Below are 24934 nucleotides of genomic sequence, written 5' to 3'. Positions count from 1 at the left end.
GCATTGCTCCAACTTTTCCATTAACATTTAATTTTGTGTCACTCCGTACCTTTCCTTCCATAAATCACTGCTTATACTAAATGAGGTGAGGACAGGCCGTCGCATGCTGCAGAAGACTTGTGTATTTCTGCTTGGACACGTGACCTGATTTCATCCATTTTGATTAGGCTTAAGCTTTTGATATTTAAAATAAAAACAAAAAACTTGGTTGGCATTTTGACAGCCCTAGTATAGATATAAATCTTGGGGCACTTTTTCTGGCCCTTGCATCATACAACCTCAGCAGATCTTTGTAGCTGTCCTCCTGCCAGCCATAAGGGAACAGAGGTCTGCAAGGTATAATTTCTGCAATACTGCATCCTGTACTGTTAGGACAGAATGTTACAGGGACATTTTTTACTTATATCTGCATTACAGAAATTACGCGTGCCCCTAGGGTAATTGTTTACAGCCACGTGAAACACATGTTGTTAAATACCAAAGAAGAGGGATGCCAAGATTTTTTCACTTATATCTGCAACAAATGTCTTTCTTTTGTATCGGTCAACATCATTTTTCATTAGAAGCATCTCTACCGGAAACGTTTTAACCATAGCATGCCCTATATCAATCATTGCAACACATGGTAGAGACAGGGGCAATTCATGTCTTTGCACTGACATGACGGTTTGTCTATTACCATCAGTTAGCGGCAGCAGACAGGAGTCATTTGGCTTTATTAATAATATTGTGGTTACATTTTAAAGTTCTCTCTCCCTAGGATTGTCAAAGCTTTGTTTGCGTCACATCAAGACTTATTATGCAATATTTCAACGCTATTTAGGTTCTGGATCATTACAAATATTTTCTCTTCTGGAATGTTTTGTTCTGCTTTGTAGCTTCTCCACTGGGACTTTGCCATTTGAAAGGAGTACTTCCATTTTGTGCTAAAGCAGGTGGAAACCAGCAGATCTGCACAAGGCCTTGTTATGTAGCATGAGCCTGGTAAGTGGAAACTAAAAATAGTACTGAAAGCACTTGTTAATAAAAAGGAAAACATGCAAGTCTACTCAACATGTCACCACAACATGTTCAGTAGGTCTAATCTATGCTATTCTGGTAACTTGACCCCACTGGCAGCAAGCGGCATTAAGAACTTACTTCCTGCCAGGCTGATCATTTTTCTGCCGCTGAACAACTCGTTGCTGTCTTGTAGGCACCTGCAAAGTTATAAAGACGAACAATAAAGACGTATAATCCTCGTCATTTTCAAATATTCTTTTGTAGTCATAAATCCTTTTACGCATTCAAAACATAGAACATAACCAATTAAGCTTTGATGTCTGCATTACGTTATAAGTCTTCAGTCAAAGTTGATACCATTTATAAGAAAAACATTGGTAAAAGAAGTAGAGTTACAGACACTTTATGCAAGATCTTTACATATTTGTTCTGGCGGCTGCAGGTGCATACACATATACTCTTATATATTCATACATAGGCTCGCTAACTCACGTGCATATACACATAGTCCCAGAGAAGGACTTCCTGGTACTGACGGCTGGACGTGTGCAGACAGACCAAAAACTACTCAGACAAATTCTTAGTTTTGTTTTTGGCCCGATCGTTTTTCTACAATAAATTTTGTTTTCTGCTTTTTTCAAGGATGCAAGGAAGGTATTGATCTCTGCCGGTAAGGTTGGTGAATGGTGGGTTCACTCCCAAGATTGTACAGCTTCGGTAAAAGTCCAACATGTGTCTAATGTCTTGACGGTTTAGAGGACATATTTACTTTTAACTCTGTTCTAGGTTTTGGTCTTATTTTGTACCAGCCACCACTAATTCATTTTAAATTCCATAATACTATGTAGTCTTTAATATATTAATAGTTCTTTCTGGTATGTTCAGTTTAGCCACTTGACACACGTTATAAAATTTCTAGTTCTTTAGAATGTATTAATGGAGCAGTCGTGACAGAACTCAAGGGCTTCTTTTTCTGCATTGGTGCGAATTATCACCCAAGTGTGACTGACCTCTAATGCCTTCTGTTCTCCCACACCGGAACACATACTTGCCATAGAGCGATTAGTGAAATATTTGTTCTGTTTCTAAGCGCTCTGCTTCTCCTGCCCACACAAGGATGTTTGTGCTTCTCTCTGCAAACAGGATTGTGAATCTTTAGAGTAGAATTCATTGTGTTAAACTGGTTCATCTGGAGCTAAAATAAATTACATTTAATAAAAATTGGGAATATAATAAAAAATAATTTAACTGGGCATGAGTGATGTGTTTTTTTTTTTAATTTAGTATTAGGGTGTATAGGGAATTAACAGATGTATACAATGGCTTACACAACTAAAAAGGTTAGTTGGGATACATTCAGCCTTGTTTAGCAAAACAGCAATTATTGAAAACTTATATCTGAGTTGCAATAACGCTTGATATAAATATATAGATATCTATCTATAGCTATATATATATATATATATATATATATATATGTACCGTATTTTCCGGCATATAAGACGACTGGGCGTATAAGACGACCCCCAACTTTTCCAGTTAAAATATAGAGTTTGGGCTATACTCGCCGTATAAGACTACCCCTCTACCCAGTATACAACAACCAGCCGATCACGGCAAGCGATGTACCTTACCGGTGATTGGCTGGTTGTTGTATACAAAGCCTGCTTGGATTGGGTGGGTCAGCTCTCCCTAACATATGCCTGTCCACACACATTCATGTATAGACATACACTGCCCTCACACACCCCTTCCTTTACACACATATACACGTACACACCAGCTTACAAACACACATATACACATACACTGCCCTTACACACACCTGTCCATATACATACACTGCCCATACACAGACATATACATAAATACACTGCCCTTACACACACACACATATATATATATATATCTACACATACTAACATACGCCTGTCCATACATACACATTTATACACTGCCCTCACCACACACCCCTGCCTTTACACACACATTTATATATATATATATATATACACACACCAGCTTACAAACACACAAATACCTACACTGCTCTTACACACACCTGACCATACACATACACTGACCTTACACACACATATATACACATACACTGCACTTACACCCCTTTCTCCCCATCTCTTACCTTTCTCATCTTCTATCTTCCATCCAGTTGTGGGAGCGTGAGGTCTGTCATTTCAGACCTCTGCTTTACTGCTCCCTCAGCACTATGCGCCGGCAATTGATGACGTCATCCCCCCGCTCGGCATCAATAGCCGGCGCATAGTGATTAGGGAGCACGGAAGCCGAGGTCTGAAGTGCCAGACCTCGAGCTCCTTAATGTTGGGCTAGTTAGAGGGAGGTCGTGATCTCCCCAACCAGCCCTGCTCATCAGGCGCCCGCTGATCAGGGCTAGTTGGGGAGATCACGATCTTGCACCTACCTCGACGCAGCCCTGAAGACCGGCCCAGGGGAGGCGGCTTCTCCGCTCGCCCCTCCCCTAGAGATATACGCTACAGTTTTGTGGGGAATCGTGATTCTCCGGCTCGGTAAGTTTCAGTACCCAGCGTATAAGACCACCCCCGACTTTTGAGAAGATTTTCATAGGTTAAAAAGTCGTCTTATACGCCGGAAAATACGGTATATATATATGTATATCTATATACACACACTCACCGGCCACTTTATTAGGTACACCTGTTCAATTACTTGTTAACACAAATAGCTAATCAGCCAATCACATGGCAGCAAATCAATGCATTTTGGCATGAAGGGTGGTCAAGACAGCTTGCTGAAGTTCAAACCGAGCATCAGAATGGGGAAGAAAGGGGAGTTGAGTTTGAATGTGATGCCATCATGTCCAGCACCTTGTAGAAAGTATGCCAAGAATGAAGGCAGTTCTGAAAGAAAAAGGCAGTCCAACCCGGTACTAGCAAGGTGTACCTAATAAAGTGGCCAGTGAGTGTATATATATATATATACATATATATATATAGATATATATATATATATCTATATATATATTTATTTTTTTTTAAATAAAGAATTACAAATACAATCTGGAATTTGTGTTTCTTGAATTTCTAGTGATTTTGTAAGTAAAACTATAATAGAATAGTTACTTCCAAAACAGAAAATAAGGTTAGTATTAATCACCATATATCACACATTAAGGGTAAAAAAAAAAGCTCAATAAAAACCATGAACTGCAAAATGTAAAGATAACAGTTTATTGAGAAAATATGGCAAGAGTCTAAGGCACTTCAAACACTTAAAAACATACAACTCGAAAAGCAACAGATTATTATTATAAATATGCATAGACTGTAACTGATGGCCAAAGCAACCTGTTTTTTAAAAAATACAGAGAATTAAAAAAATATAGGCATAGTACATGTACCTTCTTATCTTCCAGATTATAAAATGTATGCAGGAAACACTGAATTACTTAACATTAGGGCTGCAACTAACGATTATTTTATTTTTTCGATTAATCGGATAAAAAAATGCAATTTTTTTTAAATTTAAAATAATGTAATAAAAAACGTACAATTTACACTTTAATCTCTTTATTGCAATGGCCTCTCTCTATTCGCCTTCTTATTTTACTCACATAATAATAAAAGCTACAAGAACCCAAACACAGTGTTTCTCAAACTAGGTTTTAATACAAAGTTATTAGTAAATATTAATTCATATGTTAACTATTTTACATATTTAATAAAAACTATGAGAAAAAAGCCTTGTTTATATTTTCTTTTATTTACCAAACTGCCCCCAGTTATGCACATCTGACCCCCAGCTTGCCACTCTTCCCCCATATATGCCTTATACCTCCTATATGCCAGAGATTCCACTGTGCCCCGATATGCCTTATACTCCTTATATGCCAGTGATATGCAACTGAGCCCCGATATACCTTTTACCCCCAGATATGTCTTATGCCCCCCTGATATGCCTAATATTGATATGCCTTATACCCCCTATATGCCTTATAACTTTCAATATGCCACTCGCCCCCATTTATACCTTATAACTCCCTATATGCCACTGTGCACCCTGATATGCCACTTCGCCCCCCCCATAAATGCCCTGCACCACCCTGAAATTCATTATACTCACTGATTCACCACTCTGCCTCCCACAGATATGCCACTCTTAAATTCATTATACCCCCCCATACACCACTCTACCTCCCCCTATACACCACTCTAACTCCCCCAGATATGCCATTCTGCCTCCCTGAAATTCGTTACACCCCATACACCTCTGCTACCCTGAAATTCATTATACCCCCCATACACCACTATAACTCACTCATATGCCACTCTGCCTCCTCCCCCTTCTATACACCACTCTGCCTCCTCCCCCTCCCATACACCACTCTGCCTCCTCCCCATCCCATACACCACTCTGCCTCCTCCCCCTCCTATACACCACTCTGCCTCCTCCCCCTCCCATACACCACTCTGCCTCCTCCCCCTCCCATATTCCACTCTGCCTCCTCCCCCCTCCCATACACCACTCTGGCTCCTCCCCCTCCCATACTCCACTCTGGCTCCTACCCCTCCCATACACCACTCTGGCTCCTCCCCCTTCCATACACCACTTTGCCTCCTCCCCCCTCCCATACACCACTTTGCCTCCTCCCCCCTCCCATACTCCACTCTGCCTCCTCCCAGCAACGGAGGTTCACAAGACACCAGGGAGCCGGGTAGAGAGGCGTATGGGAGGGGGAGGAGCCAGAGTGGTGTATGGGAGGGTGGCTCCCATACACCCCTCTGACTCCTCCCTCCTCTGTTTGAGGTCGGATTATATAAGGTCAAGATTTTAATTATCGATTTTATCGATTAGTTGTTTCAGCCCTACTTAACATTTGTAGATATTATACTCTTCGATATAAAAGTTATATAGATAATACACCCAAATTCTTAAGATGCCGCTTATCTCTTAGTCCGTTCAGATCTACTGAGCTCTTTTTTCACGTTACATCTAAAATAAATCAGTCGGCAAGCACAACTGCCAAACATATTTCTTTGAGGATGGAACAGCACCTAGTTGCCACCCAATACTTTTAATCCAGCAACCTCCACCGAATTCTGTAGTCCAATGGCAGTTGAAGGACACACTTCTGGATACTAGACCATCTTAGAGGGGTAAGAGGAAGAACAGAAGTGATACTGACACATACACATAAACAGTGGCCAATGCAGCAGGCACTATGGCACATATCTCTGCTTACAAACACACTCAGCTTTAAGTTATGTTTGATAAAAAGTCTTGGGAGGCTTGTGTCCATAAGAAAGCTTGTCCATCATACGGCCCAGATGAAGAGGCACAGTTGAGATGATATAGCTTAGTTCCAGTTTGAGAAGTTTTTTTTGTTTTTTTCTTCAATAAACATATATGTATTTATATATTGCTTTAACCTGCTGGTGCATTCAAGCACAAGATATGTACATTCAGAATCTGTCGCCAAAAATAACAGTTAGTAGCAGCTGGTTGGTGGCAAAAACATTCAATAAATAAATGTTCTTTCACGTCTCTTCAGTATCAATTATCAAATGGGCTCCTCTGTGTTGGACTGGGTGGAAGCTTCCTGCTCAATCGGAGTGTACCCTGCAAAAACAAAAAAATAGAGATCTATAAATATACATGTCACATAAATTAAACAGATATAGTGGCCTGTTATGGTGAACACAGTACAGTGATTGATCATTTAGTGAAACAACCTACAAAAAAACAACTTGTTGGGGACACACATGTTAATTATGATAAATAGCTACCCAATGCGTAACTCTACAGTTGGTAAACTACATCTCCTATGACCCTCAATTTGCATTTGACAGGACATGGAGATATCAGAATTGCAGAAAACCGATTGTCTTCTTATGTTGCAGCAGAAGGGAATTGAAAATTATGTACTGGAATTTTTCTACAGCGGGTCCTGGCTCCCTGCCCGCTCGAGGACGTCAGGATGATGATGCTGTTGCTGGTCCCAGCTCTGCAGCTGGTGCTCCTGGACGTATGACCCTGGCGGGACCCGTGGCAGGCAGTGGCACAGCCCCCCAGCCTGGTGAGTCTTTGGGGTTTCCTGTTTTCTCCCCCTCTCTTTTTCCTCTTCCTTCACAAGCTGTTTCGGGGTTAACGGTGGGTGCTGGTTGCATGGGAATGGAAGTTCTCTGTCTCGCTTTCAGTTTTTGGCGGTTTTCCACAAATGCTTGTTGGCATGTGCCTTGAACCCGGGGGAGTTTGGGACCCATTTTTTTCGGATAGGGGCGGCCACCCAGGCGGCTAGGTGGGGTCTGGGTGAAGCTGTTATCAGACGGATTGGGAGATGGGAGTCTGGGCGTTTTCAGAGTTATGTGCGTTCGCACCTTGTGTGACTTGTTAGTTCATTTTCTTTTCCTGTTTGTCCTGTGTTTTCGTTTTAGGTTTCTCGGGATGCCTGGTTTGGATTCTGGGTCATTCTTATGTTTACTGGGCGGCGCGTAGGGCCGGTGTTCGTCCTCACCATCGGCTTTTGGGCCTGGATCCGGACGGCTTGATCAGATGGCTTGGTTTTCGGGGCTTGTGGTGGGAAGGTGTGCGTTCCGAGGTAGATTTCCAGGTGCATCGGCATGGTGCCCCGCACATTTTGGTTCTTCATGCTGGTGGTGACGACCTTTGTACCAGGCCGGCCAGGAATCTTATTAAGGACATTAAATGTGATTTTTTACGTTTGTGGTATAATTTTCCGGGGATACTCTTGGTGTGGTCTGAGATTACCCCTCAGTTGTTTTGGCGGGGAGCGAGATCGGTTGTGGGTATCAATAGGGCCCGTCGGAGGGTTAATCGGGCTGTTTCTCATTTTGTGTCACAGCATGGTGGCCTGGTAGTGTCGCATTCTGATATTGAATCTGACCCGGCTGGTTTGTTTGCCCGGGATGGGGTTCATTTGAATGCGGTTGGTGTGAATTTGTGGTGTCTTGAGGTTGGGGCAGGATTGGAGAGGGCGTTTGCTGTGTGGCGGGGGCAAAGAGCTAGTAGGGATCCAAGCTCATTGCCTGTGGCGGAGGAGTTCCCTGGAGAAGTTTGAATGATAATGGGAGTGGCGAGTTGATGGTTTTGGTTAGAGGTTAGAGTTAATGCCCTCCCTGTACAGGATTAAGCAAAGCGTTAAGGTGGAGCTCCCCTATCCGACCCGCGGTCGCTTGGGCGATTGTGGTATCCGGCGGAAGGGGTAGTGTGAATCCATTGTCTGTGTTTAGGTTGGGAACCCTCAGCTGTTTGTACACAGGTGTACAGAAGACTGTATAGTATTTATACAGAAGTTATTATTAAAGTGTTTTTTACAATAATTTATAAGATGTTAAATAAAGTTATGTGGAGACATTTGTTAAATAAATGTCTCAGCCTTTTCTAAATCCAATCCTGCTGGTGTCTGTCTTTTATTTCGTGTTTGGGAAATGGGGAACCTCCTGGGTATGGGCAGTGCAAGGGTCAAGAAATAAAGCTACCGGTAAAAAAATCCATAAAAATTCTGCAGGCATGTCCAATGTTAGTGTTAGATATGATGATGCGCATGATGAGTTGGGTACACCTGAAGAAAAGACACCAAAGTATGCTTCTAGCTTCAGGTGATAAAAATGACCATATTTAGAAAAAAAATGTTTTATATAGCACCATCAAATTCCGTAGCACTGTACAATGGGTAGACAGGACATTAAACGTAGTATATAACATAACAATTTGACTGAAATGGGCGAGGAGGGCCAGCTCAATTTGCACACAGTAAAATGAATTGGAATCCCTGTAAAAAGTATCACAGCCGGATGTTCCCTATTAAGTAACTCTTAATACCATACTTACTGGTGACTGGGCTTTGGAGAAATTGACATGTGCATAGAGCAAAACAGCAATATCTTTATGACCTGCATCCAGGGCAATGGACAAGGCTGAACTGCCATCCTAAAAAGCAGAAAACATACACAGTGATGTTAGAGAAGCAGGACCAGGAAATGTTAAACCTTTTTCTTTATTGGTCTACATCAGGAATAGTCAGCCAAAGGCTAAAGCAGGGGCTAAATTTCAATGAGAGCTGGAGATCTGCATGTCGGGCACCCTAATATATACTGCTTGCTACTCTGGTGTGCAGTTTTTTTGTTTTTTTTTAAACTATGTGTCCTACACATTTCTCACACATTTCTTTTCATTGGGGAGTACCGTTTACAGCAGTGGTATTTTGGCAAACACTTTATTAAGTAACTTGAGAAATCCTTTCTGCCTTCTTTGGACCATATAGGCTGCATCCAGGTATAGCAATACCATGGTACAGTCTTATATGACTGCACTTATTGTATATCCCCTTTATTATACTGTAAAGATGTAAAATGTACACACACATAACATACTCTTCCAGTACTGATTTCATGGTATTTTTATTTTCTGCACAATATATGTCTTACAACTCACATTGTCCTCCAAGGCTGCATTGCAGCCAGGTTGAGCCAGTGGCAGTTTGACTATCTCCACGTGCCCATGTTCACTCGCACACATTAAAGCTGTGGAGCCTTCATCGTCCTGTATATTAACATCTGCTCCACATACCAGGAGAGCTTTCACCATATCTATCCGTCCGTGGCTTACAGCAAGCATCAGAGCCGTTTGGCCTGCCTGGAAACAGAAAACCCAAGAACTAATGTGAAATATGGCTCTACTATGCTTTATGCTGCTAGGACACTCAAAGTCTTCTTGGTGAATGCGTGTGTGGACAACCATGACAATATAGCTAATAAGGGATATGAGGATAACATGATCATCATATGATATTTCAGGAGAGAACATACAAGGTTATTCTGCATCACTTTAGCAATAGTTTTTTCATTCTTTATTCCATTAAAGATCTTACTGTGACCAATTCATTCTGCACAACAGCGTTTATATAATGTGTAATCCAAGAATCCTTCCACAGAGGTTCAAAACAAATAGAAGGAAAATCATGTCTTTGAAGCAGGCAAACTTTGTGTGAACCTCAGCGCCTTTCCGCAATATCTACGGTTAATACTTTACAGGGGTAACCTATGCTAACCAAATGTTATTTTATTTACTTTTAACTACTGGCCATTTATCTTAATGTCAACACCAAACGGATCCTGTGTACTTTCAAGAAGTCTGAGTTAACAAACATCTTGTTGTATTACTATTAACATAGCTCATGGCCACTAACTTAACTTTTATTCTTTATGGGATCTACAGAGGAATGAGTGTATAGGGGGTGGAAAGGTTGGGCAATTTGACGGAATGGGTGCTTTTAGAATACTCTATACTGGAATTATAGCTGCAGCACATTAAATATCACAAACACCACATTTCTTTAATGTTCAAAAATATCACATTAAGACACCTACTGTCTTGGGTGTGTATCTTTTAATCTTGCACATAGCTTCAGTTCCCTGGTATTAACTCATGGGTGTAATTGCCACCGTATCGCAAGGTGGAGCGGAGACATGCTCTATTCGTAATCACTGCATGCATTGAATATTCATTTTTAAAGAAGTATTTACCTCCTAATCGTGTCCAGACACCTTATTGTAAACCAATATACTTATTAAATATTTTACACACAGAATTGTGGTGTACTGTATAAGAGGATATCACACATTTATTAACTGCTTTGGAAGAGTTTTCAACTCCTTCCCACATCATCAGATTTTAACCATTTATTACACCATGATGTTTTCTTGTCTTGCTTTTGAAAGAAAAGCACATTGTGTCCATTAAAATGACCTGAAATTTATTAGACATTGTTAATGCTGTAAATGGCCATTGTAGCTGCAATTTTTAATGGAATATCTTTATAGGTGAAGAGAGGCCCTTTATCACTCCCATCACTCCTGTGTTCCAAAGGCACGGTGTGTTGGCTAATCCAAGTTTACATTTAAAAGGCTAATTGATCATTACCACTAGAAAACCCTTTTTGCAAAAAAAAAAAAAAAAGCTTGAAATATGCTTGTTTTTTGTGAAAACAGCTAAGTGACTCCAAACTGACAAGAACTGGATAAGTAACTGGAAATATCCACATCACGGAATAGCACCAGTAACTGAAAAATTACACTTCAAAGCCCCATTTATAATGTTTTTCAGTACGCAACCATTAAATATTACATAACATTTTATTCTGTGAATTATACAAGAATACATTATTCCGAGAACTAAAGCGGCGTGGAGGCTGAAGTACAGACCTGACTAGCTTTGGCATTTACATCTCCGGAACCGAACAGCTCTTCCACTACCCTCATGTCCTTGCAGTGGTGACTCTAGGAACAAAATATAGGGGGGGCACATAAGATACAACAGTCAAAACTGGGGGGGCACTAATATTTTCCACCATTAAATCATGCCACTGGTACAAAACCCTAATAATTCAAATGATGGCAGGAGATGATTCATCAGTAAAGCTCCCCTTCCCTGATATGTCTTTTGTGAAGTTTGTCGCCCTTGGAACAACTGCAATTTTCACCATTGAATATTCACCTACTTTAAATACGTCACTAATGAAGACCAATGAACAGACCCTGAGTCTTTGTGTGTGTTACTAATCTAATACTAAGTACTATGTACCAATTTTACACAGCCAGCCACTTCCTACTTCAAAATGAAAATGAGATATCTTTTTTAAACAAAACTTTATTTTCAAAATATAATTGCCAAGTGGTATTTATAATAAATAACATAAAAATATTAATAAATATTATTTATAGAGCACAAGCTCATTGAACAGTGATAAACAAAATAGAACATTAAATTTAACAAAGAACTGGATTAAAAGTTTTAATATACAATAAGTGCAGCATCTAACAAAAGTAGCATGTTCACACATGCTTTTTAACACCAAAACTGCTTCATTTAGCTAAAGTTGCTTTGATGCCAATAGTATCCTTTAGAAAGTAGACTGAAAATATTTTGGTGTTGACAAAAGCATATACAGTAGCCTAATACAGACTTATACGTGAATTTTTATGCATTGATGCAAACCTGTCAACTACTTGATCCATGTTTATTTTGTCTGCGAGCCTAAACTCAATTGCCAGTGTGGCAAGATCTGACAGACTTTCCTCGGTCATTGTCGTACGCAAATAGGATTTTATTAATTTCAGTGCTGAAAAACTTCTCTCACAAGATGCACTGCTAACTGGCAAAACACATGCAATTTTGCACAGTCTATACAGTTCAAAGAAAGGGACAGCATAGGGTTGCAGAAAGTTTGTGAATTCCAGAACAGTGTTAACTTTCATGCCATCAGATTCCTCTTTCCTCTTCAAGGTCACAAGAGCCTGCTTGAGTTCTGTTTCTAAATACTCTAGATTACAGCCATAGAATTTTGCCATTGAGGTCAACTTTTGAAAATTTAAGAAACAATCCGCTTTTGGGTTAAGTGCCTGAATGCCTTCCATTACCAGCAAGGAATCCCTTGAAAAACGCAATTTTAATTCTGATATTATTTTGTCAAGAACAACATAGATAAAATGATGTATAAAATCATCCTTTTTGCTGAGTTGTGTTCGTTGACCCACTGTTTCCATTATAACGCTGTCCCTTAACTTCAAAGGTGGTCTGCGATCTCTTCTCTTGCGAGGTGGTTCATCTCCTTCAGAGTCAGGAGTTTCTATTCCGCATTTAACGCACAAGTCAATTGCATCCACCCAAACTTTTCCTATTGCAGGAGAGTGCAAAGATTCTATACTGGGGCCTTTGTCTTCATTTCGTACTTCTTCAAGTTCTTGAATGACAGTCTGGACAAGAAGCACTGCTGATGCCAAATCAAGATTTTTTGCTTGTAGCATATTGGATAACATCTGTGTCCTTTTTAATATGTTTTCAAAAAGCACGAGTGAAAGAATGAAATTGAAGTCAATGAAAATACTGATGGAATTTGCTTCAATTCTTCTTTCTGTATGTTTCCCATCAGCTATTAACTTAAGGGTTTCCAAAAGAGGCTCAAGTGTTTGAAGAACAGCTTTGCACGCGGCATATTGGCATGTCCACCTTGTATCACTTAATTGTTTTAGCTTCATAATAGGTTTTGTTGACATTTGTTTTTGAACACTTTCAAACACTGAGTGAACCACGGATGTGCTGGAAAAAACGTAAAGCTTCTCCAATTTAGCAAAAAATTCAGATGCTTCAGCTACATTTTTAACAGTGTCAACAATAGCTAAATTAAGACGGTGATTCATGCAATTAACATATAGGGCAGTAGGCACCTCTTTTTGAATCCTTGCTTGAACACCATTTACCCTACCACTCATTACTGCAGCCCCATCATAAGCTTGACCAACACATCCATTTTTATCAATCCCTAGTGAGGAGAGGACATTGAATATATAATCTGTCAATGATGCGGCATCAAGGCAATCAGCTTTGTAAAATTTTAAAAACCTCTCATGCACAGCTTGATCAAAAAAATATCTGACAACAACAGACAGCTGTTCGGTTTTGTTACAATCTTTTGTCTCATCTGCCAGGATAGAAAAAGGACTGTCTTTTAGGCTCTCTGCAATGTCTTCTCTAACGACTGAAGCCATAACTCCTAAAAGTTCATTTTGAATAGATGGATGTAAGTACCGAGCATTTCTTGGCCCATGAAGTTTCTTTTCTACAACGCGATCTTTTTTAGCAATTAAGTATAAGATCTCTCTCACGTTTCCATGATTTTATTCATCAGAGTTGTAGCTAGACTTGTGCATTCGTCTTCGGGCGAACATGAAAACGAACACGAAGAGTGCGTTTTCGTGTTCGTTCCGAAGACATGAAGAAGAGAAGACAGTGCAGGTAAAACGTAGGCGAAGACGAAGACTCACACACGAAGAATCTTCGCCTTCGTCTACTAATCTACCCGGTCCCTCCCCCATCTAATTTACCTTATCTTCACAGCATCGCGGGAGTTGACTGAAGTGGAAATCAGAAGGTTCGTCGTCAGGGGTTACAGGGCAGTGTGAGTGAGCCTATTGGTCACCTGCAGGGTCTTCCTCTGGCATCAAACAATTGGTTGATGCCAGAGGAAGACCCTGCAGGTGACCAATAGGCTCACTTGCACAGCCTTTTTAATTCCTGATTTCCGCTCCCGTTAACCCCTGCAATGCTGCGTTGGATAATGGGAGCAGAAATCTGTAGGGTAAAGGGCTGTGCAAGCGACCAATAGGCTCACTCGCACGGCCCCTTACCACTAGTTGCTAGGCAGAAAAAAAAAGCAACCTGGGACCCTGCTGCACCAGTTAACTTAAAAGTCCGTGCCAGTGACCAACAAAGTCACTGGTACGGACATTTAACTGACACAGCAGGGACACCAGTGGTCTCCCCACTGTGTCAGTTAAATGTCAGTGCCAGCGACCAACAAAGTCGCCGGTACGGACATTTAACTTAGTATAAATAGCTTACTATAACTTCGGACAGAATGCTGCCCTCTGTTGGTTTTACATTAAGTAGCATATGCTTGAAATCCAAAGTTATTCTGCTACTCAACGTAAAACCAACAGAGGGCAGCATTCTGTCCGAAGATATATTAGCCATATGTGGCAGTGTGTTCATTTTCATTTATTAATTATTTAAATAAAATATATTTCCATGATCCGCTGGTCTCCCCGCTGCAACAGTTAAATGTCCGCACTCGCGGACATTAATTTTGTCGAACTTCCAAACTCTTTTTTTCTATTTATTTTGGGGTTTTTTTGTATTAAACTGTTAGACGAAAGGATCATGGGAATAAATGCAAATGAGCACACGGCCCCATATGGCTTATATATCTTTGGACAGAATGCTGCCCTCTGTTGGTTTTACATTAAGTAGCATATGTTTGAAATCCAAAGTTATTCTGCTACTCGACGTAAAACCAACAGAGGGCAGCATTCTGTCCAAAGATATATTAGCCATAGTCTAACAGTTTAATACAAAAAAACCCCTAAATAAATAGAAAAAAAGAGTTTGGAAGTTCGACAAAATTAATGTCCGCGAGTGCGGACATTTAACTGTTGCAGCGGGGAGACCAGCGGATCATGGAAATATATTTTATTTAAATAATTAATAAATGAAAATGAGCACATTGCCACATATGGCTAATATATCTTCGGACAGAATGCTGCCCTCTGTTGGTTTTACGTTGAGTAGCAGAATAACTTTGGATTTCAAACATATGCTACTTAATGTAAAACCAACAGAGGGCAGCATTCTGTCCAAAGATATATAAGCCATATGGGGCCGTGTGCTCATTTGCATTTATTCCCATGATCCTTTCGTCTAACAGTTTAATACAAAAAAACCCAAAATAAATAGAAAAAAAGAGTTTGTAAATTCGACAAAATTAATGTCCGTGAGTGCGGACATTTAACTGTTGCAGTGGGGAGACCAGCGGATCATGGAAATATATTTTATTTAAATAATTAATAAATGAAAATTAACACACTGCCACATATGGCTAATATATCATCGGACAGAATGCTGCCCTCTGTTGGTTTTACACTGAGTAGCAGAATATTCTGCCCGAGAATATATTAGCTATATATGGTACTGTGATCATTGGTCGACAGCAGGAGGCCCCCTGCTGGCGACCAATGGAGTTGCTGATACACACATTTAAAGTACTGGCGCCAGAGCTGCGTTAACCCCGTATTAACCCCTTAACCGGAAAAAACGAAGAAAAAACGAATATTCGCCCGAAGAGAAGACAGGAACGGGCGAATATTCGCGGAATACGAAGATTTTTTTTTCCCCGAAGACGAGCACGAAGACGAACACGAAGAGCCCCCTGGTGCCCAAGTCTAGTTGTAGCGGTGTTCTCTTTGAGCAATTTTGTTTTTTGCTGTTAAAAGAAGGACTTCAGCAATTGTCTTAATGTAATGCCGGTTTTCTTCCACCTCTCTGGCATGTGCTTTACTTAGGCCTTTCATAACGGATGTATCCTTTTCTTTGTTTATTTTAAAATCCTGCCAGCTTACACAGGATTCTTTGTGGGCAGTAGACTTTTCATGTTGTGGCATCCCTTTTTCATTTTCCATGGCATTTTTCCAGTTGGAGAAACCAACATTAATAAATGGTATTTTTTTCATTTCTCCGTGAGTATACTTGGACACAGAAAAAAATCTACATGAAAAGCAGTATGCTGCATCTTGTGAAATTGAGTATTCCAGCCAAGTAAATGACTGGAACCATTGAGGTCGGAAAGAACGAAAGCTTGCTCCCAATTTTGTCTGGGGGTATTTTTTTAGTATTGGTTGTTTTGGCCCTTCAGTAGCACACTGACTGATGTCATGGGGCCCTGGTGGCTTGCTCTTGATGCCACCAGTGGGTCTATGTACCAAAGACAGATTATAATCACAGGATTGGGAGGATTCGCCATGGGCACTATATTGGTGTGAGCTTGTTGATGGCAAGCTTGATTCGTCAAACTCTGATAGTACCTCAGGGACCTCCTCTTCTTCTTCCGCAACATAAAAATCACTTTCTGGTGAATCAATCTCAACATATTCAATCTCTAAATCCGGATGGTTAGATTGCTGACTTTCATCCTGTTGCTGCTCCTTTGCAGCAGAATCTGATTGCTGCTTTTTTGTAAGAGACGAATAATAAGATCGTATGTCCATTTTCTGGTGTTATTTTCACGTTCTGCAGGTTCTAAAATACAAAAGAAAATGTTCCATTCTGTCAATTCAGCCACACTGCCTGACACACACAGACCCACTGACTGACAAACACAGACCCACTGCCTGACACACACAGACCCACTGCCTGATAAACACAGACCCACTGGCTGACAAACACAGACCCACTGGCTGACACACACAGACCCACTGCCTGACACACACAGAGCCACTGCCTGACACACACAGACCCACTGCCTGACACACACAGACCCACTGACTGACAAACACAGACCCACTGCCTGACACACACAGACCCACTGCCTGACACACACAGACCCACTGACTGACAAACACAGACCCACTGCCTGACACACACAGACCCACTGCCTGACACACACAGACCCACTGGCTGACAAACACAGACCCACTGCCTGACACACACAGACCCACTGCCTGACACACACAGACCCACTGGCTGACACACACAGACCCACTGCCTGACACACACAGACCCACTGCCTGATAAACACAGAGCCACTGCCTGACACACACAGACCCACTGCCTGACAAACACAGACCCACTGCCTGACACACACAGACCCACTGGCTGACACACACAGACCCACTGCCTGACACACACAGACCCACTACCTGATAAACACAGACCCACTGCCTGACACACACAGACCCACTGCCTGACAAACACAGACCCACTGCCTGACACACACAGACCCACTGCCTGACCCACACAGACCCACTGCCTGACACACACAGACCCACTGCCTGACACACACAGACCCACTGCCTGACACACAGACCCACTGCCTGACACAGATACATAGACATAGATACATAGATATTTTTATTGAAGGAGGAGGCATGAAATACAACACATTTATTATTTATTGTTTTATATAGCACCATCAAATTCCATAGCGCTGTACAATGGGTGGACAGGACATAACAAGTAGTATGTAACATAACAATGTGACTTACAGAGACAACAGGTGAGGAGGGCCCTGCTCAAACAAGCTAACAAATAGACATAAAAAAATAGACATAAAAAAAAATACTATGCCTTTTATGGAGCCTGCTGCATTACTCTACACAGGTTTGTTTTGAGAATGAAAAGCAGACCTGGAAATATTGGGACACCAGCCCCATATATGTTAGCACATGCCACTACCCTTACACATACCCTTTTTGAAGTCACACTAATTGCCATTCAAATAACTATGAATAATTATTTCTCAAATATATATTAAATAGTTTCTTAATGATAACAGAATACCACATTGATATTAAAATCCTTAGGAAACAAAAGTGTTAAAATACTGAGGAACAGACAGAATGGCATCCATGTGTACTGGATAAAGATGAGATCAGTGCGAGGCAGATAGTATGAGGTGGGATTGGGAGTAATCAGTCCACTAAAAACAATAGTCAATCAACATGGGAAGCCTGAAACAACAATTTAGTACGACTAATCCTTGAAATAAATATTACAGAGTAAATAACACAATACCTTAACTTTTCCTCTCACTGATTTCTGGGCCTAGAAAGTTTTGTCCTCTGAAGTGGTTTTGTCTCTGGATAAGTAAAAATGAAATAGTTCCTACTGTAAGTTAAGTGCCAGGAAACATGCGCAAATGCACATATCAGGACAGGCTCTGCCACACCGACACCCAAAAACACAAACCCGGACAGGCTGTGCCACACTGACACATACACACACACAACAGGACAGGCTTTGTCACACAGACACCTACAACAGAGTGGATTTTCCACACTGCTTTTTCATTGATCCCCACTGTTTTTGCCCCTTTAGTATTGATTAATGTGGTGCCCCCAAACCCTTGTATAAAGGTCAAAGGCCTCCAGCCAGCGCTATATGTATTTATGCCCCCAGCCTGCCCCTCCCTTTGGGCCTTTAGTATTGATTTATGTGATAGCCCCAGTTGCCCACTTGTGTATTGATGTTCCTGCCAGCCACCCTTTAGTATTGATTATGCGATGCCACCAGCCAGCCCCTACTTGTTTACTGATGCCCACACTGTCACATCCCCTTGTATTTGTGCCATCCAGCCAGCCACACATTGTTTATTTATGCCCCAATTATGTATTGATTTATGTGATCCCAAACCCCCATTATGTTTTAATACTCCCACACACTTGTATGTTGCCTCTATTGTGTAGTTATGCCCCTACACAATTATGCCCCTAGCCAGGAACCCCTTTAGTATTCCTTTATATATGATGCCCAGCAGCCCCACCCAGCCCTCTCTTGTTTACTGTTACCCCGGCCCTACTGCCTTGTGCACTTATGCCCCCCCAGCCAGCCCCCTTTAGTACGTTATTTAGATTTCAAATATGTCCACACCACATTAGAGTCCCACAGAGCAACAATTTTATTAATACCGTAGAATCCGTAATTCCGTATTTATTCTTGCTTTCCCGGCGAACTTCTCTGGTCAGCCTCCTCTCTGCTCTGCACTCGGAACTCACTGGACACGAGGAGCTCCGATGACTGTGTGAGCCCGCCCCCGCAAGCGTCACGTCTCGTCTTCAAGGGGGCGTGATGAAGAGCCTCAGCGTTGCAGCTGTCAGAGGCGTCGCAGCGCGGCATCGCGATCCACCGGTCCCCAGATCAGCCGGTCCACCGGGAAATCTCCCAGCCTCCCGGTAGGGATTCGGCAGTTACAAATTCGGCGGGGGGGCAACAGGGGGGGCAAGGCATAACCTAGGGGGGGGGCAATTGCCACCCTTGCCCCCCCGTAGCGACGCCACTGTGTCCTTGGCTACTTCCACGGCAGCTAGGACAGCGAGCATGATGGGGGTGTACCCAGCCTTGTTCTGGTGGTTAACATTGCACACATCTGCAAAGAAATAAGTAGAGGGTGACACTAATTCATTAAAGAGAACAAACTAAAAGGCAGCAATTGTTCATATACACTAAATCTTGATTGTCAAGACCATCATCTGTCATATATATGATCTCACAGTCCTTCTGTTGCTCCAGTCAGCCATTACATTGTTACTTGCTTCGGGATAACAAAAGACATTTCAGCCTTTGTTAGGCACATGTACATAGTACGCAATTAAGTTTCAACTAAGATTCTATGCTTGGTCTACAGCCAAAAGCACACTATAGCCAGCCACTAATTACTAAACCCATGCCCATGAATTCATAAATTGTACAGCACCATGTAAAATAAACAAATTCCTAAAATGAGTTAAGAAAAAAAGTTAGTGTCTTGTTAAGGCTAGGTTTCCACTTGGTTTTTTTTAGCTAAAAACGCCCATAAAAACGCCAATAGCGCCACCTGGCGTTTTTTTAGTGAAAAAACGCAGCAGCCAGATGTTAGCTGTTCTTCAATAGGAAATCGCAGAATGCCATATCCACTTGGCGTTTTTTTGTTTGGCGTTTTTTTAGTCCTCTCTGGCGTTTTTCTGCTTTTTTGGGCTCTGTGGCAGTTTTTCAAAATCGCAGCATGTTGACACTCTGGCATTTTTTGCAAGGAAATCTTGGCGTTTTTCTCCAATAGAAGTCTATGGGAGAGAAAAAACGCCATGAAAAAGCCATGTGGGTTTATTGCCTCGGCGTTTTTTATGGCGTTTTTTCCACAGTTACAATGCAGAGGATGGACCCAGTATCTGTGTGTCCTACGAGAAATAGGCTGGAAACAAACAGTTTCACACAAAACAAAGTTCATATTGAATTCTACACCATTTGGAACAAACATGCCATTACAAACAAACATACGCGACGCATCAACTGGATCCTGCGTGCCAAAAGCAACAGCAAACAATTTGCACCATCATTTGGGGCCAATCTTCCTAGAGGAGCAGACATTTGGAATAAAGCATGCCTTACAAACCACAGAAAAGAGACAAAAGGGTCCGCCGGGGCGTTTAAGTAGAACTCTACCAAGTAAATGACATCAGGGGGCAGATACTTGCCATTTATCCTAATCCCTTTTAGCTGGGTGAAACTTCTAACTTGTAAAGGCTGGAAAAACTGCCTAAGGTCAAAAAAAGCAATTTCCACAGAAAGGCTAAAACGCCAGAAAAAACTCTAGAAAAAAACGCCAAAACGCAGGAAAATGCAGTGGCAGTTTTCTTGGCGTTTTTCATCAAGAAAAAAAACGCAGGACAAAAACCCAAGTGGAAACCTAGCCTCATGGCGTTTTTTCTCTCCCATAGACTTCTATTGGAGAAAAACGCCAAGATTTCCTTGCAAAAAACGCCAGAGTGTCAACATGCTGCGATTTTGAAAAACTGCCACAGAGCACAAAAAAGCAGAAAAACGCCAAAGAGGACTGAAAAAACGCCAAACAGAAAAACGCCAAGTGGATATGGCATTCTGCGATTTCCTATTGAAGAACAGCTAACATCTGGCTGCTGCGTTTTTTCACTAAAAAACCGCCAGGTGGCGCTATTGGCGTTTTTATGGGCGTTTTTAGCTAAAAAAAACCAAGTGGAAACCTAGCCTTACTTCAGAAAAACTGCAGTAATTTTTCGTAAGGGTAGGCCCTGGCCTTTGTCTATGTGCCCCCCTTGGTTCTCCCCAGGCAATTCCAGTAGCCATCCTTGCAAAAAAATGTTATACATTTTAAATCTCCCACTTTATTACACAGATGACTTTCTTCAATTAAACAGTATGTTTTTGGGGAAATCCAGCATTTCACCCTCACCATAACCTCTGTTTGCATGCAAGACTCCACTTTATGGTGTGTTTGGTGTCCTCTTAATCGAGAGAGTATCTTATCCGCATCCAGCAGTAGCTTCACAATGTCAAAGTTTAGTTTAGAAAAACGGCGCCTCAGAGGGGATATGATAGCATTATATAAATATATTCGGGGCCAATACAAACCATTGTGTGGAAATCTATTCATAAACAGGACTATGCATAGGACACGTGGTCATGCCTTCAGACTGGAAGAAAGGAGATTTAATCTAAAGCAGAGGAAAGGGTTTTTTACAGTAAGGACAATAAGGATGTGGCATTCTCTGCCTGCAGAGGTAGTTTTATCGGAGTCTGTAGAGACGTTTAAACAGCAACTGGATGGATACTTGGAAAAACATAATATTCGGGGTTTTTATAATCTTTAATTATGGGGAAACAGCTTATTGATCCAAGGAGAAATCTGACTGCCATTTTGGGGTCAAGAAGGAATTTTTTCCCTGGTTAGTGCAAAATTGGAAAGAGCCAAACTGGGTTTTTTTGCCTTCTTTTGGAATAACAGCAAAAAATTTGCAGATATAGGAAAGGCTGAACTTGATGGACGTATGTCTTTTTTCAGCCTATGTAACTATGTAACTATGTAAAGTTAGAGTGAGACACGCTATAATGAAGGGCAGTGTTTCTGTTGCCATTGGCCATATCGATGATGTAACTCAGGGCAGCAGGGGAAAGCTCTGCAAATGCAGTGATGTAATCTTCAACCATCGATGGTAAGGCCGACTTCTGACTTGACACGCAGAACCACTCGTTTTGTATGGTATTCAAACACAGTCTCTGCCAACATACATCTTACATGTTACAGGCGGTAAACTAATAGGCAGAAACTGAAGATGATTCTAAACATATACTTAAATATAAAACATAAAAACAAAAAAGACCCAAATCTTTCTGCCCAGAAACCAAAATTATAATAATGTAGAGTATAAGGGACAAATTTGGGGAAAGTGGAGTATTATTGCATTCAGGGTTGTTTTTGTGCCCCATATTTTATGTTTTAGTGCTAATAAATAGTGTTACACATATACATATGGTTTCAAACTAAAGAAGAAAAAAATTATATTGTTTGTGTAAGTACGCTAATCTTGATAAAGGGGGGTCACGGTTGAATTCTCTCTTGTAACCAGCGTGTTGGGTTGAGGCACACGGGGAGTCTAATCACACAAAAAGTTGGACTAGGCTAGTATATGCAGTTGAAGATGACCTTTTCCCCAAGTTGACCATGCTGACAATTGTAGTGTGATCTGGGCTGAGGTCTGCACTATACAAATACTTTGTTTTCAACAATGCTTTTCATGTCATTCCAAAATCAGCTCAGTTTAGACTAAAATAAAATAATTGTAGGGAACTCACCACATCCTTGTTTGCCAATGTCATCCACAGCATCCTTTAAGATATTGCATGCTGACAGCATCTTTTCACTTAACTCATATCGTAAGTGTTATTTAACAAAGAATCAGTCATTCATAGTTTATTGTGGAGAACCCCCAGGGCCAGAGGATGAGGTTGTTCATTAGTGATACCCTTAGAAGTATGGGGATGTACATCTTTTTTTGCAAAAACACTTCCATTTTTCCATATTTGACTCATTCGATTGACTGTTTCACAGTCTTACAGCTATGAAAACAAACCTGTATTAACATGATAAAATCACTTTTCTAGGTACTGATTCACCAAAAGATCAACTAACACATTTTTTATATTTTGATAAGATTTAGGGTGGGCTGCCTGATAGGCCAACAATCATTGTTTTAGTAGGTTATACAGAAAAATTACCAAGCAGTTTTATTTTGCCGGACTTCATAAGGGAAGACTAAGAATAAGTAAGAATGATGGATAATTTAAAATACAGCATATACCATGACAAATGTTGTCAGCATGGATTAATGTGAAGGCTGATGTATATTAGTCTGTAGTTGTGGGAGGGGCTATGGTTATTTAACCCCTTGATGACAATTGCCGGTCCGGGCACGTCACCGAAATTCAAGTCGTTAACGACAATTGACGTGCCAGGACCGGCACGTCTTTAAACGGGTGCAGAAAGCGATCTATTTTCGCTTTCTGCACCGAAACGGCGTTGCTGTACTGCCTCGACCTCGAGGCATTCAGCAACGCCATGATCGGCACAAAGGGGCCATCTCTGGCCCCTCCCCGGGGCGTCAACATCCGCCATACTTTGTATGGCGGCGGACGCCCGTTTTAAAAACTTAAATGGTGTCGCTGGAATGCCTCGATCAGGAGGCATCCAGCGACACCAAACACTTACCTTGGGATGGACAGCCGCAGCTCCCCAAATGCCAAAGTTCAACGTTGAAAAATGTGGCCCTTTTGCCCCCAAGCAGCCAGGCAAAATCATTCATGTGGGGAATCATTGCGCTCAGGAGATGTTGCTGAACACATATTGGGGTGTTTTGTGATAGTGACATATACGAGAACTTTTTAATTCATACCTGAAGTAAAATGTGTGTGACAAATGCAAAAAAATGACTGCCACAAAGTTTGACAAAGACTGGTAGTAGATATGGTGCATGGAAAGAGTTAAAATACTAGCATTTGAAATACCCTGGGGTGTCTAGTTTTCAAAACTATATGGCTTTATTGGGCATACTGAAATGGCCCGGCTCAAAGATGTACCACATAGCGCATGGGCAGTGGATCCCCAAATGCCAAAGTTCAACATTGAAAAATGTGCATGCCCCAAATGTGGCCCTTTTGCCCCCAAACAGCCAGGCAAAATCATTCATGTGAGGTATTGCTGTACTCAGGAGATGTTGCTAAACACATATTGGGGTGTTTTATGATAGTGACATATACCAGAACCTGTTTATTCATACCTGAAGTAAAAAGACCAGCCCCGGAGCAAGAAATAGGTGTAGGGGCACCATGACCGGGGAAGGAACGAGGAGCACCCCATGACCTAACAAGGGGTTAAAATATTGGTTAGATACATACATCCTCTGTGACTGCTTGGCCCCTGTGTGAACTTTTGCCCCCACACTCTGAATGTTCAGGAACAGGAAGAAGGGGAGGGCACTGGGTGTCATCAACTAAATAAATTTGGGAACCTGCTCACAGATGAGCTTGTAGGTTTTTTAAGTAGGCGAAATTCTTGTTGGTCCACGTAAATATTTCTGCTGTGATCATGGAAGAATTGTTGCGGGAGCTTCGTTCCAGGCTTACATCCGAAGGGACGGGTTTGCTGCGTGATCGAGTGGCTGAGCTGTTGTCCGAGTCTCAACAACCTGATGTGCCGGTGTCACCCGAACCGGCTAGGGCCCTACGCTCCACGAGGACCCGGGTGACTCGCCCCCCGTCGCGCCTTAGTCCCGAGGCGTCTGGGTGCTCACGACCCGCTTCGGTTGAGGCCAGGCGTGCTGGCCGTTCGTCCGCTAAACGGAGCAGGGCATCAGCGAGGACCGGACGTTCCAGGGAGCCGCGATTACCGAGACGGTCAAGCCCTGACATTCCACCTACCTGCGGTTCTCCTAGCAGCGCTTCCGAAGACGAGATGGCGGGCGTTTCGGATGTTCCGGTGCGGCAGGATCCGGCTGCGTCATCTGGCTCAGCTGATGGGGTA

At 41.8% G+C, this 24934-nt stretch overlaps 1 pseudogene; it reads right to left on the bottom strand.

The window, feature by feature from the left end:
- Positions 1–6934: 6934 nt before the first annotated feature.
- LOC149300628 (KN motif and ankyrin repeat domain-containing protein 1-like) lies at positions 6935–23000 on the bottom strand (annotated as a pseudogene).
- Positions 23001–24934: the final 1934 nt, after the last annotated feature.

Source organism: Sceloporus occidentalis, unplaced genomic scaffold (assembly GCF_023333645.1).
Source record: "Sceloporus occidentalis isolate IW3139 unplaced genomic scaffold, rSceOcc1.0.p SCAF_24, whole genome shotgun sequence".
NCBI classification, from domain to species: Eukaryota; Metazoa; Chordata; class Lepidosauria; order Squamata; family Phrynosomatidae; genus Sceloporus; species Sceloporus occidentalis.
Note: the sequence above shows the minus strand (reverse complement) of the source record. Positions and strands in the feature narration are given on the sequence as shown.